Source organism: Hylobates moloch, unplaced genomic scaffold, assembly GCF_009828535.3.
Source record: "Hylobates moloch isolate HMO894 unplaced genomic scaffold, HMol_V3 SCAFFOLD_8, whole genome shotgun sequence".
In the NCBI taxonomy this organism is placed as follows: domain Eukaryota; kingdom Metazoa; phylum Chordata; class Mammalia; order Primates; family Hylobatidae; genus Hylobates; species Hylobates moloch.
The window spans coordinates 112,972,754-112,985,932 of NW_026652283.1; the positions used below are offsets into that span (position 1 = coordinate 112,972,754).

Genomic DNA, 13,179 nt, shown 5'->3' on the forward strand with positions numbered 1-13,179 from the left:
GCGTTGGATTTGTGCAGAATAGAACTATTTAGGAATTCTTTTGGCTAAGGTCAAGGAGAGGGAGGGAGAAAGCAAAGGTAATTTTTTACTTTCAGTATTACAATTGTATTATATCAGAGAAATCCCACCAGAGCATAAGAAAGAGAAGTTTGGGTGCTAGATGGAAGAGCAGGTTGACTACTGTGTCATTTAGAGCAGTAACACAGATACGAGGCTCAATAATGCAGGACAAAGAGAATTTGAATACGTATTTGTTATGCTAATATTAAATTTCTTAAGTTACGTTAATCTTTCTTTAGGCCTGAGGTATATCTTTTTCCATGGTGAAATGATCCCAAAATGATGTTAACACGATTAATAGCTTCTCCAGACCTGGCTAACTCTCTAGGCTTGCACCAAGGTAGGTGTGGAGGTGGGGCTGGGGTATGAAAATATCTCCCCCTCTACCCCCACGTCACAGACCAATACTTTCTTATTTCTAAAAGAAAAAAATCAGTAATATATTAGCAACAGAAAAATATGAAACATGAGAGTTTATGGAAATACATTTAAAAACAAGTAAAAATTGAGCAAAACTTCATTTTGTTTGAAGACAGTGTGAATAATGTCTTTACTTTCTCTAATGAGTGAATTTGTTTTCCAAAACCATAGAAATATAAATACCTTGTGATTCATTTCCTGGCAAGAGCTAACTGTATTACTGTAGATTATTATTATTTTTTCTCACTGCTTCTGTTGACACTGATTACTATAGATTATACCTCTCCAATTGTATTACTTCTTTTAGTGGCTCTGGTTGTAATTTGTAGGACAGGATAAAGGAGCTTTAGAAACTGAAAATTACGGTCCACGTACTCTTACAGCAGTATTCTAAAGAACACCCACTCACGTCATCCATAAAGGGCAGGAATATCCTGCTCACACTTCCTAAGCAGAAAGCTTGCATTTTATTTTAAATTACAGTAGTCCCCCTTTATCCACGGTTTTGCTTTCTGCAGTTTCAGTTATCCATGTTCCATCGTGGTCCAAAAATATTAAGTGAAAAATTTTAGAAATAAACGATTCGTAAGTTTTAAATTGTGTGCTGATCAGAGTAGCTTGATGAAATCTCATTTGGGTGCTTCAACACACTTTGTGCAGTGCGTCCACACTGTCTATGCTACCCATCCATTAGCCACTAAGAGTCATCTCAGTTATCACACGGACTGTTGTAGTGTTCAAGTAGCCCTTATTTTACTTAATGATAGCCCCAAAGTGCATGTCTTTGGAGTACTATGTCTAATGTATAAATTAAACTTTATTACAGGTATATATGTATAGAAAAAAACACTGTACACAGGATTCAGTACTATCTGCAGTTTCAGGCATCCACTGGGGATCTTAGAACGTATCTCCTGCAGATAAGCCGGGCTCTTGTACTCCTTCACCTTCTTCCGGTTAATTTATAGTAAATAGAATAGCAGTATTGAACTGTATCAAAACCCAGTGAGCCCCATCTGACATGTCTGGAAGGTATTGCTGGATCAGGGTGAAGACTGACCAAAGGAAGTCACCCAAAGAGAAAGGCAGTATCAGAGAGCCTTCCCATCTTCCCAAATCACCTTTTCCTTAAAGTGCGGGAACAGTTTATTTGACTCAAGAAATTCCTGAGAGTCTGGTGTCACTGGGCTTGTGTGGAATGTGGCTCCTTCCTTTTTCTGTGTTTCTCAAGGATTGACTATGCTCAGCTGCCCTGGGCTCACCTTTCAGATGAAGTCCCCATGAGGTAAGCAAATGAGGTCAGGCCAAGTCACTTCACCGTGCTCTTTGTTCAGCTTGCTTTCCTCTCATGACATATGTTAATTCAGGTTCCACAGTCACTGTGGTCTCAGCATTGGCACAAGAAGCATTTTTTATTAGGGTCCATGCTGTATTTTCCATCTGCTTCATCAAGGATCCCTGTGATGATGATGATGGGTCTCTCTGAAATTCTCTCTGTCCTTTTTCTACTTCATTGCACAGAACCCTTGAGGTAAGTAGGAATGCACCTTGAAAATGACCATAACTACATATATTAGCATAGAAGTGGTATTGAAATTGGAGATAATTCCTTTACCAGAGATCAATTTGCGTTGTTTTACATATTTGGCTATGGGTGACTTTTCTGCTGATGTAAGTGAATTTATGCTGAAATGAATGAAAAATAGGTTTTTGAAAATCAGTTCCTTAATCACACAGAAACACTTTCAGTCTTAGAGCTATTTAGTGAATAATGAAATTAAGTAGGTAATAGTGTAATTAATTCTAATATAGTTATTTGTTTACTTCCAAGTGCCAATATACAACTGACTATAATAAATTGTGGTACCTCTAGGATGTCAATAAATATTAAAGTAGACAATTCCAAGAATGTGAAATATGGAAATTTGAATATGCATATCTACTTATGACTTGTATTAAATTGATATAAAGATAAATGTTATATAATTCTGGTTTTTTCAGTGGTTTTAATATTGTAGATTTATAGTGAAAAAGGCTAGGAATCTCAAGCTGTAAATAAATCCCAAGTCCATTCAATTTGTGCAAGCATATAATGATTTTAAGAAATAATTTGAAAAATAAATCATTCCTAATAGTTAAATGTTCAAAAGATTGACTATATTTTGACCAAACATTCTCTATCTGTTAGCAATCTAAAAAGCTTGAGTTGTTTTATAATTGTTTGTAAGTCTAGTGGTATTTATTGTTTCTTTTCCATAGTTATTAAATACTAGGCTTAAATTAAATTTATTTAGCTTGGACTGAATAATTATTACAAATTAATTAATGGTCTTATGTGAAAGAACTTTGTCTTAATTCCCTACCTTGTTTGAGTGATTTTCTAATTTCTAATCCTTCTTTAATTTTATACACACTTTGCATTAATTTTATTAGTACAGTATTCTAAGTACATTAATCTTCTCTATCCTAATTAGATTGTCAAAAAAGCATTAGTATTAGTTCATTTATAACATCCATTTAACATTTACATATCACAAAAACAAAATCAAAAAATTATGGGTACATGACAAAGGCTAAGGAATGGGAAAAGTTAGTTATACAAGACAACTAAGCCAAAAAAACAAAACAAAAAAACAACTTTAATAGAATTGAAAGCAAAACTTGTCCTGGAGCCTTTTGACTTCCAGTGCAAAAAGGGATACATGGCTTGCATTTGACTTGCTCTTATTAGGTAATAAAATGGAATATACTAGTCCAAAAGGTAAGAAAATTTTACTTTGATATAGATTTCTGAAAGGGATTTATTGCGTGAGTTTGTTTTTCCTCTGTAAGTGTATTCCTCATATATATTGACCATTTGCAACAGCACAGTGAAATGTTGAAGCACATTTATAAAAAGGGATTTCTGAGATTAGTTAAGGAAACTTGGGAATTATCCCTGATTCCTTCCTGTGCTTCCATGCTCCACGTCACTTAACCAAATAGTCTTCCAAAAATGTCTCAAATCACCATTTTACATCATCACCCTTCACATTTCACATCTGTGACACCATCTTTCACATTTCACAGTGTTGCATCATCTTTCAAATTGTCATTGTCTGTGTCACATATAACAGGCTTCTAAGTGTTTTGTCTCTTCCTGCGTTTGTTCCTCTCCAACTGATTCTTCACATTGCAATCAGAGTGAGTTATCTTGAAATCCAAATCTGAAAATTGCTTCCCTTATGCCTCATTCATTACTTATTGCACTTAGCACGGATTTAAACTTCTTAAGCTAACATACAAAAGACTTTCTACCTTTCAAAAAATAAATTGTCAAATAATGATCGTATACATTTACAGGGTACAATGTGAAGTTCTGATAAATGTGTGCCTTGTGGAATTATCGTATCAAGGTAATTAATATATCCATCACCTCACAAACTTTTTTGTAGGGAGAATACTTAAAATCGCTGTTTTAGCAATTGTGAACTATATGATACATTATTACCAATTTGTGGTCACTGTACTGTGTAATAGATTTCAAAAAATTATTCCTCTTGTCCACCTAAAATTTTATACCGTTTAACCAGCATCTCCTCATTTCCCATCCTCACCACCCTCCCACCCCTAGACTCTAGTAACCACGATTATACTCTTTATTTCTGTAACTTTGACTTTGTTACATTTCACTTGTAAATGAGATCACATAGTTTGTCTTTCTGTGCTGGGCTAATTTTGCTTAGCATAGTGTCCTCCAGGTTCATCCATGTTGCTGCAAATGACAAAAATTTCCTTTTTAAGGCTGAACAGTATTCCACTGTATGTATGTACCACATTTTCTTTATCTATTCCGTGGAAAAGTATTCTATGGACATTTGGGTTGATTCTTTTGCAACTGTGAAAAATGTTGCAATGAGCATAGGAGTACAAATATCTCTTTCACACTGATTTAAATTTCTTTACACATATTCCAAGAATTGAGATTGCTGGATCATATAGTAATTCCATTTCTGGCTTTTTGAAGAACTTCTCTTTCTTAAAACTGTTTTCCATAGTGTGTGTAGTAACTTATATTCCCACCAACAGCTTTTCTCCATATCCTTGCTAATGCTTATCTTCCATCTTTTTGATAACAGCCATTCTAACAGGTGTGAGGTGACATTTCATTGTGGATTTAATTTGGACTTCCCTGATGATTAGTGATGTTGAGCATTTTTTCATAAACCTGTTGGCAAAGTACCCTCAGTCTTTTGTCTCTAAATCTGATGGCTTCATTTCTGCCAATTTTCAGCATAGAATGCAATCTAATTTACTAAACTTCTTAGAAGTTCTTCATGACTCCTCATGGCTCTAATCTTCTCCCTTGCATCCAGATATTTGCCATTGTATTTCCTCTGCCTGTGATACATCTGCAGCCTCTTAAAGTATCCTTTATCAAGATAAAGGATACAGAAACACTTTCAGCCTTAGAGCCATTTAGTGAATAATGAAATTAAGTAGGTAATAGTGTAATTAATTCTAATATAGTTATTTGTTTACTTGCAAGTGCCAAGGATACTTTATCCTTTAATATTAATATTAACTTAATAGTCATCAAGTATATTAGTCTAGATATCAATTTGTGGAGAAACCTACCTTCACGTTAGAAGGTAAGTTAGGAGGTCCCACCGATGTGCTCTTCTAGGGCGAAGTACTTACCTCCACAACTGAATTAACTGAACTTAATTGCAACTAACACATTGATGCCAGTCTTCTCCTAGTGTCTAGTGGGATAAGGATGGTCTTGGACTCTGAGCCAGACTGCCCAGACTCATATCCTGACTTAACTCTTAAGTGCTGTATGATTTTGAGCAAGTTGCCTTCTCTTTCTATGACTCATTATTACCATCCGTGGAATGAAGATAATAATAGTGTTTACTTCTCAGGGGGCTTGGAAAGTTTAAATATGTCAATATATATTGCTTATTACAGTGTTTATCACGTAGAAAGTGCTTTATAGATACTGGATATTTTATCAAAATCCCAGTACCTAGTACAGAGTACATAGTATATATGCAATAAATGATTGTGGAATGAGCAATTATTCCCATTGTGAAGTAACCCAATTCAGAAATGATATAGTTTTGAAGTCTTGGGGAGGCCAAATAAATGAATTAATATGTCACTTAGACTATCCCTCTAAAATAGGCAATCCTATTCCATGTTTTTAAAGGGCTGTAAGGCAGAAAATTAAAAATTTGCATGTGTGAACTATCAAATAAAAATATGTTTAAAGTAAGTTGTTTTCAGTAAAATTAATAACATATACATTAAGATACTCTTGATAGACTTTTGTTAATAAATTGACAATTATACACTAAGATATATTCAATTGAAAAATATGAATTGAGATTAAGTAGGATTGATTTAACAGTGAATGAAAATGTTTTACTGCTGTATATTCTTTGTTTTTCCCATTGAACTAAAAATGGCAAGTAGGCATATTAAAGCTGAGGAATGTGTACTTTGTGTTTTAGAAGATTTTAGAAATGCAGTAGGACAAATATCCATGAAGTGAATACTTGCAATTATCATTTTAACTTAAAAGCATTTTAATTAAATTTGGGAAGTTTTCTGTCATTATTTCTTAAAATATTATTTCTGCCTCTTTCTCTTCTTTTCTGGGGCTTCTGTTATGCATATGTTGATATATCTGGTGTTATCTCACAGATCTCTGAAACTGTGTTCGTTTTCCTTCACTCTTTTCTCTTTCTCTTCTTCAGCCTAGGCAATTTCAATGAGCTACCTTTAACTTCACAAATTATTTCCTCTGCCAATGCAAATCTGATGTGACTCCTTCCAGTGAATTTTTCATTTCAGTTATTTTAATTTTCAATTCCAGAATTTCTATATAGCTATTTTTAAAATCTAATTCGTGTCTGTTTAATGATATTCTCTATTTGCTAAGACACAATTCATACTTTCCATTAGTTATTTAGACAAGGATTCTTTTAGTTCTTTCAACTTTTTTTTTTTTTTTTTTGAGACGGAGTCTCACTCTGTCGCCCAGGCTGGAGTGCAGTGGCGCAATCTCAGCTCACTGCAAGCTCTGCCTCCCGGGTTCACGCCATTCTCCTGCCTCAGCCTCTCCGAGTAGCTGGGACTACAGGCGCCCGCCACCACGCCTGGCTAATTTTTTGTATTTTTAGTAGAGACGGGGTTTCACCGTGGTCTCGATCTTCTGACCTCGTGATCCGCCCTCCTCGGCCTCCCAAAGTGCTGGGATTACAAGCGTGAGCCACCGCGCCCGGCCTCAACATATTTATAATAACTGATTTAAAGTGTTTGTTTAGTAAATACAATATCTAGGCTTCGTTAGCGACAGTTTTAATTGACTACATTTTTTCCCTTTGTGTCTTGTAACCTTGTTGAAAACTGGACATTCTATAATATAATAATTGTGGAAATCAGATTCTCTACCTTCCTCAGGGGTGTTGTTTTTGTCATCTGATGTTTTTGTTCCTCTTTGTGTGGCAGCTTTGCTGTATGAATTCTGCAAAGTCTCTATTTCCTGTCATGAACAGCACTGAAGTCATGGCTTGGTTAGTTTACTGGACAGAGATTTTCTTAAATTGATTTTTCCTTGAAACAATGTATCCTACCCTTTGCAGAGGAGCTCTGTATGTATTATGGCATGCCTTTAGCATTCAAGCAGTTTAAAACTGTGCCTCAGCCTTTACTTTCTGCTTAGAGATTAGGACCTTTTTCCTCGGCACATGCACAGCTTTGCACATGCATGGGCCTTCTAGATCCCCAGTAATACACTGGAGCTTTTCCCAGCCCCCTAGGAACATCTCATTCTCATCTTCCTTTTTGCCCAGCCTCTTGTTTGCCTCAATTGTTATCTTGGCCTCGGGCAGTTGCCATGTTAACCAATTAGTTTCAACAAATGTTTTGGAGACAAGACTTTTCCTCTTGAACGCTGGATTAGATGAAATAAGGAAAAGCCTTGTTAATGGATATTTCCCAAGTAGCTGTCAGGCAGATTACATATGTGGGGACAAGCATTCTGAGGAGATCCAAATCCAGTTAACTGTTTCTAGCAGCTACTGGTCTGCTTGGTTTCACTACCATGGCTGTGAAGCTGCTGCTGTTCAAGATTATTGTGGAACCAGCGAAAATGAGATGAGAATAGGTACAGGTTAAAATGGTACAAGCCTTTCTGTTTTTTACTGAGATTCAGCTATTTTCCTTGAAGAAATTCCCTGCAGAGTGATGGAAGTTTTGGGTTAACTTCTGGAATTTCAAAAAAAGCTAATTTAGACAGTTTTTGCAAGTGCTCTCATTGCGTTTACAGATAAGCAGATTTTTGAGGTCCTAACTGCCATTCTGAAAGCCACTGCACTGTAAGAGTGTTTCACAACTTTATATTTTTCACGTTTCCACTGGGACGTGGCACAGGTGCTGAACGTGTAAACTCTTGGAGGTGGGAATTTGCTCACTTACTGGAGGTCATCTTCCCCACGACTGGATGGTTCTTTCTTGGACCTCTATCCTCAAATACCTTAACCACTATCAGTATTCTGAAGTGCTTAGGGCCTGGGTACAGGTTGAGTTCCTGCTTTTTTTCTCACTGAGACATCAGAATGAAGCCTTTGGAGCATATTTGCTGTTAGATAGCCTTCTTTAACTTTATCTGAAGTTATTTGGTGCTGAGATAGTAAGGCTTTTGAAAATTTGAGTCAATGTGCTGTGTTCGATAACAAAATCATTTTTTCTAAATCTTTGTTTGGGTTTAAGGATTTAAAGGATATTATAGATTGCGTAGCAATAAATACATTCTTTTTGTAAGTCTGGGCTGATGGGTCGCTATAATTTCCTTTCCATTGTTTTCTATTGTAACCTTGCAACTGTAAGCTCCAGTAACTGGGATGTTATCACAGTAGCTCAACGATAATGAATGAACAGCAAATCTTTTAATTGAAACTGCTCCTTTAGAGCAATAATTATCATTGGGATGCAGGCATATGAGAGTAACTTGTATTTAAAAATGAAAAAGTCCAAGTTAATAGTTCAGTGACTGTTTAAAACAGAGAAAGAGACCATCATGATGAAACAGATGAATACTACCAAGTGAATAAGGCATCAGCTCTCAGTTGACTTCATAATCTGACTTGGCTTAACTTTTTTTGTGTGTCGTGAACTAATGGGGAGAAATATGCATTTGTTTTATTATGCCATTATTTTTCACATTCAATTAAGACAAAAAGAAATTAGATCAAACTATATAGCAGTGGCTAATCGTCAGACTTTTCTTAAAAGAAACTTTTCTGACAAAAGTTTCTGCATCAAGGTTGAGTCATTCAACTCTATTTCTCAATTACTTTCTTGGCAAGACAGATGTGTTTTTGCAAGAGAAAACTAGTGTTGTATTTAATTATCTCTGCAGATACAATACATCAATACAATTTTAATTAAGAATTCTTTGAGTATCTTGGAAGCATGCTATTAGGAAGGCTCTGGAAACTTTTAAGTAGCACAACACCTACAGGCAATGTTTCAAATGTGTTTTTCCTTCTTTTTCTCTTCACTCAAAGGGAACACTATAGTTGCCTTGATGATGTACCTATTTAGTTATAAAATTGCATATTTTAATTGTATATCAGTCTGTGTTCATAACAATATATATAAGAAAGACTCCTTTTTTATAATAAAATAACAAATTATTTAAAATTTACAGCATTGGAATTATTCCAATTTGTCCCATTCTTTATCATAGTTGTTTCTGTAACGTATGTGCAAATCTACTAGTATTTTAGGCATTATTTGCAATTGTGAAAATAGTAAACATGACCAGACAATAAAAATTCGGAGTCATGATTCCGCCACTGTAGAGTGATGTTATAGCAATCTGAGTTAACCCTTGATATATTTATAATATCAGGAAAGATAATGTGTTGAAATACTTTAGAAATTAAGCATAGTTCAAATTTAATATGAAATGTCTAGCTTTAATACTAAGTTCTGTATACTTACTGGAAACTGGCTTTTATGCAGAAAAATGATATAATCTTGAGCAGATAACTGTCACAAGAGTAATACAGATTTTAGGTAATCTCAAATATATGACATCTTGGAAAGTGAATTGCTCAACACTGTCATTAAGGTAATGAGATTTTTGTTTTTAAAAAATATATTTGCCAATATCTTTGTTAAAATCCATACTAATTGCCTATCTTTTTGACTGTTCATTTTAGAAGAGAATAATTGTTGCCAATATCCCTGCATTTAGGTAGACAATGAGAATCTGTTTTGGTCTCTTAAAATCTTTTATAAGTATAAATGGAGCATGAAAGTTAAACTAATATCAAAGAAATTATCTCTCCAGCAATAAACTAGATGGCAATTTAAGCTCATTTGTTTCACAAGATGATCAATATCTTTTTAATAAAGTATCATATCTTTACGACTAACAATATATCATTCTGATGAGGTCTCAACTGAATACATATTTCTAATTTTTTAGATATTTTTTGCCTTCCATAAAACTACCACTGACCTAATTAATCTCTTTGCCTAGTCTAACCTCATATTTCAAAATACAAACACTGCTAACCTCATCACCCTTGGGAAAAACAAAAACTTTCAATAAAATATAGAGAATGGGAAGCTCTAACATGGGGGAACTATTTAGAAAAGATAAGTATATATTGTCTGACTGCTATTTCCTACTAGACCTACCAGTGTAATTTTGATAAAATTTACCAAACATATTTGAAAAGTGAGATAGAATAGAAAAAAAATGTTTGTCCTATGTGTCAGAAATCTATATTCTGCTCCTAGCCTGATTCACTAAACCAAACAAAATATATCACCAATACAGTTGTACCTTAACCCAATTATCAAATATGCCTCTAGCCTCGATATTATAGTGTAATTGTACGTATTTTTGTCAGGTGGTGGTAGAGATAGAGATTGGTATAGAAGTGACAGTCATCTTCATTGAATTTAATGTATCTTAGTTTTAGAAAGTGTCCACAAATATATGATCGTAAGTTCATTGTAAATCTTCCTTTGTAAATGAGATAATTAAAAACTCGGAGTTGCTTCGTATTGAAAGCCATTAAGTTCCCAATGACAACATGGTAAAGGCCATAATTTATCATATTACCTCTGTAGCAAGAGTTCAAGATCATTTCAGATTGTTGTACTTAACTACTTGTTATATTATTAGCATTAGTGCGTCAGTACTAATATTACTAATGTAAAACTTATATAAAATGATATATTAGCATTATTAATAGTATTATAAATACCAGTATACTAGTATTATTTGTGTCATTCAAGCATTTGTTGTGAAGAATAGTTCGGAAAGTAAACTATGCCAACATGCTGCAAGAGTTTTCACCTGTAAAACAGGCTTACTGGGTGTTTTTTTATGAATATTCAATATTCTGGTTATTGGAATTCAGAAAGGCGTTCTTTAAATCTTCATTCTCAATATTATATGGGCTACATTTTTTTTCAGATCCAAAAAATTGTGTGACAATGTGTTTAAATGGGTAAGTTAACATATGTACTTCAGGCTGAATTTTCTTACAATGAAAGTGAAGTAGTTGTATAGAAAAGAATACAGCATACTAAAAAAGTGACAGCCATTGGAACCATAGGAACATTATTTCAAATTCCACTTTGAATTTGAAATTTTCCGTATACTAGGTACTTAGCCTTGTGACTTTTGGTGAAATGGAGAAACCAATGCTACCTTGTAGCTTTATTGAGAGGGTTAACAACCACAGACAGAATAACTTTCCTTGAATGTAACTTTCCCTTTCTTTCTTTGTATTGGCATAAAATACTTTAAACATTATTTTTCTTATCCAGGAGCAATTTAAGTACATGGCACATGAAGATTTTAATTTATTCAAACTTTAATGATTTCTTATTCTTTCATTAAATTAAAATAATAATAATACAAAACACGATACTACTTTAAAGTTAAGCAAATACAGTTGGAGATACAAAAAGGGAGACATTCTCCTGGTGTACTGTGAATTAAGTTGTTACCCAGGCAGTATGAGGTTTGGATTCAGAAAACATCATTTTGAAAAACTCAAAGAGATAATCGTTTGGGAGAAAAAATGTCAATGATCTATTGTAGACATAGCTACTTTGGTTATCATTCATATCAGATAGGAAACCATGTGGAAGAAGTAGGGTAAACACTACTTCAATAGCTCAATCTTAGAAACACAATGTAGTGATAGAAATGACACATTTGAGAGTTAGTGAAACACCAGAACATATTTATTGTGCAAGTACTCTAGAAAAGAAATGGGATTGCCTGCAGAGTTGCGCCGTCAAAATGTAATTTTCCAAGTAGTCAGCAAATCACATACCTGAATTGTGTTCTCACATACTGGGCAGAAGAGCACTAATCAAACACGGGATTCTCAGAAACAATTCCACACAGTCCTTATAACATGTGGAGATCATTGTTCTGAAAATGGGTTTCTAAATAAGCTCAATTGAATATGTAGGCACATTCTTTAACCTCAATGATTAATGCTCCTTGGAAATTGTTGGTACAGTAGAACTCTGACAGTTTCTTAAGACACACCTTTAAGAATTCATGTGGTGGGCAGATCACTTGAGGTTAGAAGTTCGAGACCAGTCTGGCCAACATGGTGAAATCCTGTCTCTACTAGAAATAACAAAAACAACAAAAAATTACCCGAGTGTGGTGGCAGGCACCTGTAATCCCAGCTACTCAGGAGGCTGAGGCAGGAGAATCACTGGAACCTGGGAGGCGGAGGTTGCAGTGAGCTGAGATCACGTTACTGCACTCCAGCTTGGGCAACAGAGCGAGACTCCATCTCAAAACAAACAAGAATTCATGTAGCATAAAGTTTTCCCCAAAAGTACTGAAGTTTTACAAACTTTCTTGTTTGTCTCTGTATAGGTCAGAAAAAATGAGTTCATTTAGATTATTAATTGAAACCACTGTAGAATATAATATTTCATTGTTTTGTTTTCACCCTAAGATGTTTTCCACCTAAACATCATCACTTTCTCAGATTTAACTATTTTCTTATTTTGGTCATCAGCACTAGGCGTTGATTTTTTAAAACAGAAATAGATGCCTTTCACAAGGACAGCTATTTTTAATTAAAAATTATTTTTTATAAGTGTTAATGCATATAGAATAGAAAGTAAGAATAGTATGGCCATATTGAGATACAAATAGTAGGTGATTTGGGGGTTAACTTCATAGCCAAGGGCCTGAATAGTGCATGAGATTTAAATATGACTCTTATCCCTATTTACATCTGTGGACTGTGTGGAGTTGTTTCTGAGACTCTTGTGTTTCACAGTGCTGTTCTGCCCAGTATTTGAGAACAAAATTCAGGTATGTGATTTGCTGCCTACTTTGAAAATTGCATTTGATGACACAACTGTGTGGCACGATTCCTTTTCTTTTCCATGACTTATCCTAAGTCCACATGACTAAGCCCTCTTCCAAAAAGGTGGAATCATAAATAATATACTTAGGTTTGCTTTTGGTTTAATTATAGCATATTAGTAAAATTGAATAAAATAATAATCAGCACATATTACAAATTAAGAATCAAAGCGTTTATCTGTACTTGTCTATAGTTCCCTGAGAAACCAACAAACTAAATGTAATTGTTATAACATTTCATTTTTTATATGCATAACAGCATTACTTTATTATTT

At 34.4% G+C, this 13,179-nt stretch overlaps 1 protein-coding gene across 9 annotated transcripts in view; it reads left to right on the plus strand.

The window, feature by feature from the left end:
• The first annotated feature begins 1,919 nt into the window (after positions 1-1,919).
• MSR1 (macrophage scavenger receptor 1) overlaps positions 1,920-13,179 on the plus strand; it is a 741,681-nt gene continuing 730,421 nt past the window's right edge. For all 9 annotated transcript variants that reach the window (XM_058442303.1, XM_058442300.1, XM_058442301.1 and 6 more), the window contains exon 1: positions 1,920-2,011. The gene's annotated coding sequence lies outside the window, so the exon portion shown is untranslated. The remainder of the gene's footprint in view (positions 2,012-13,179) is intronic.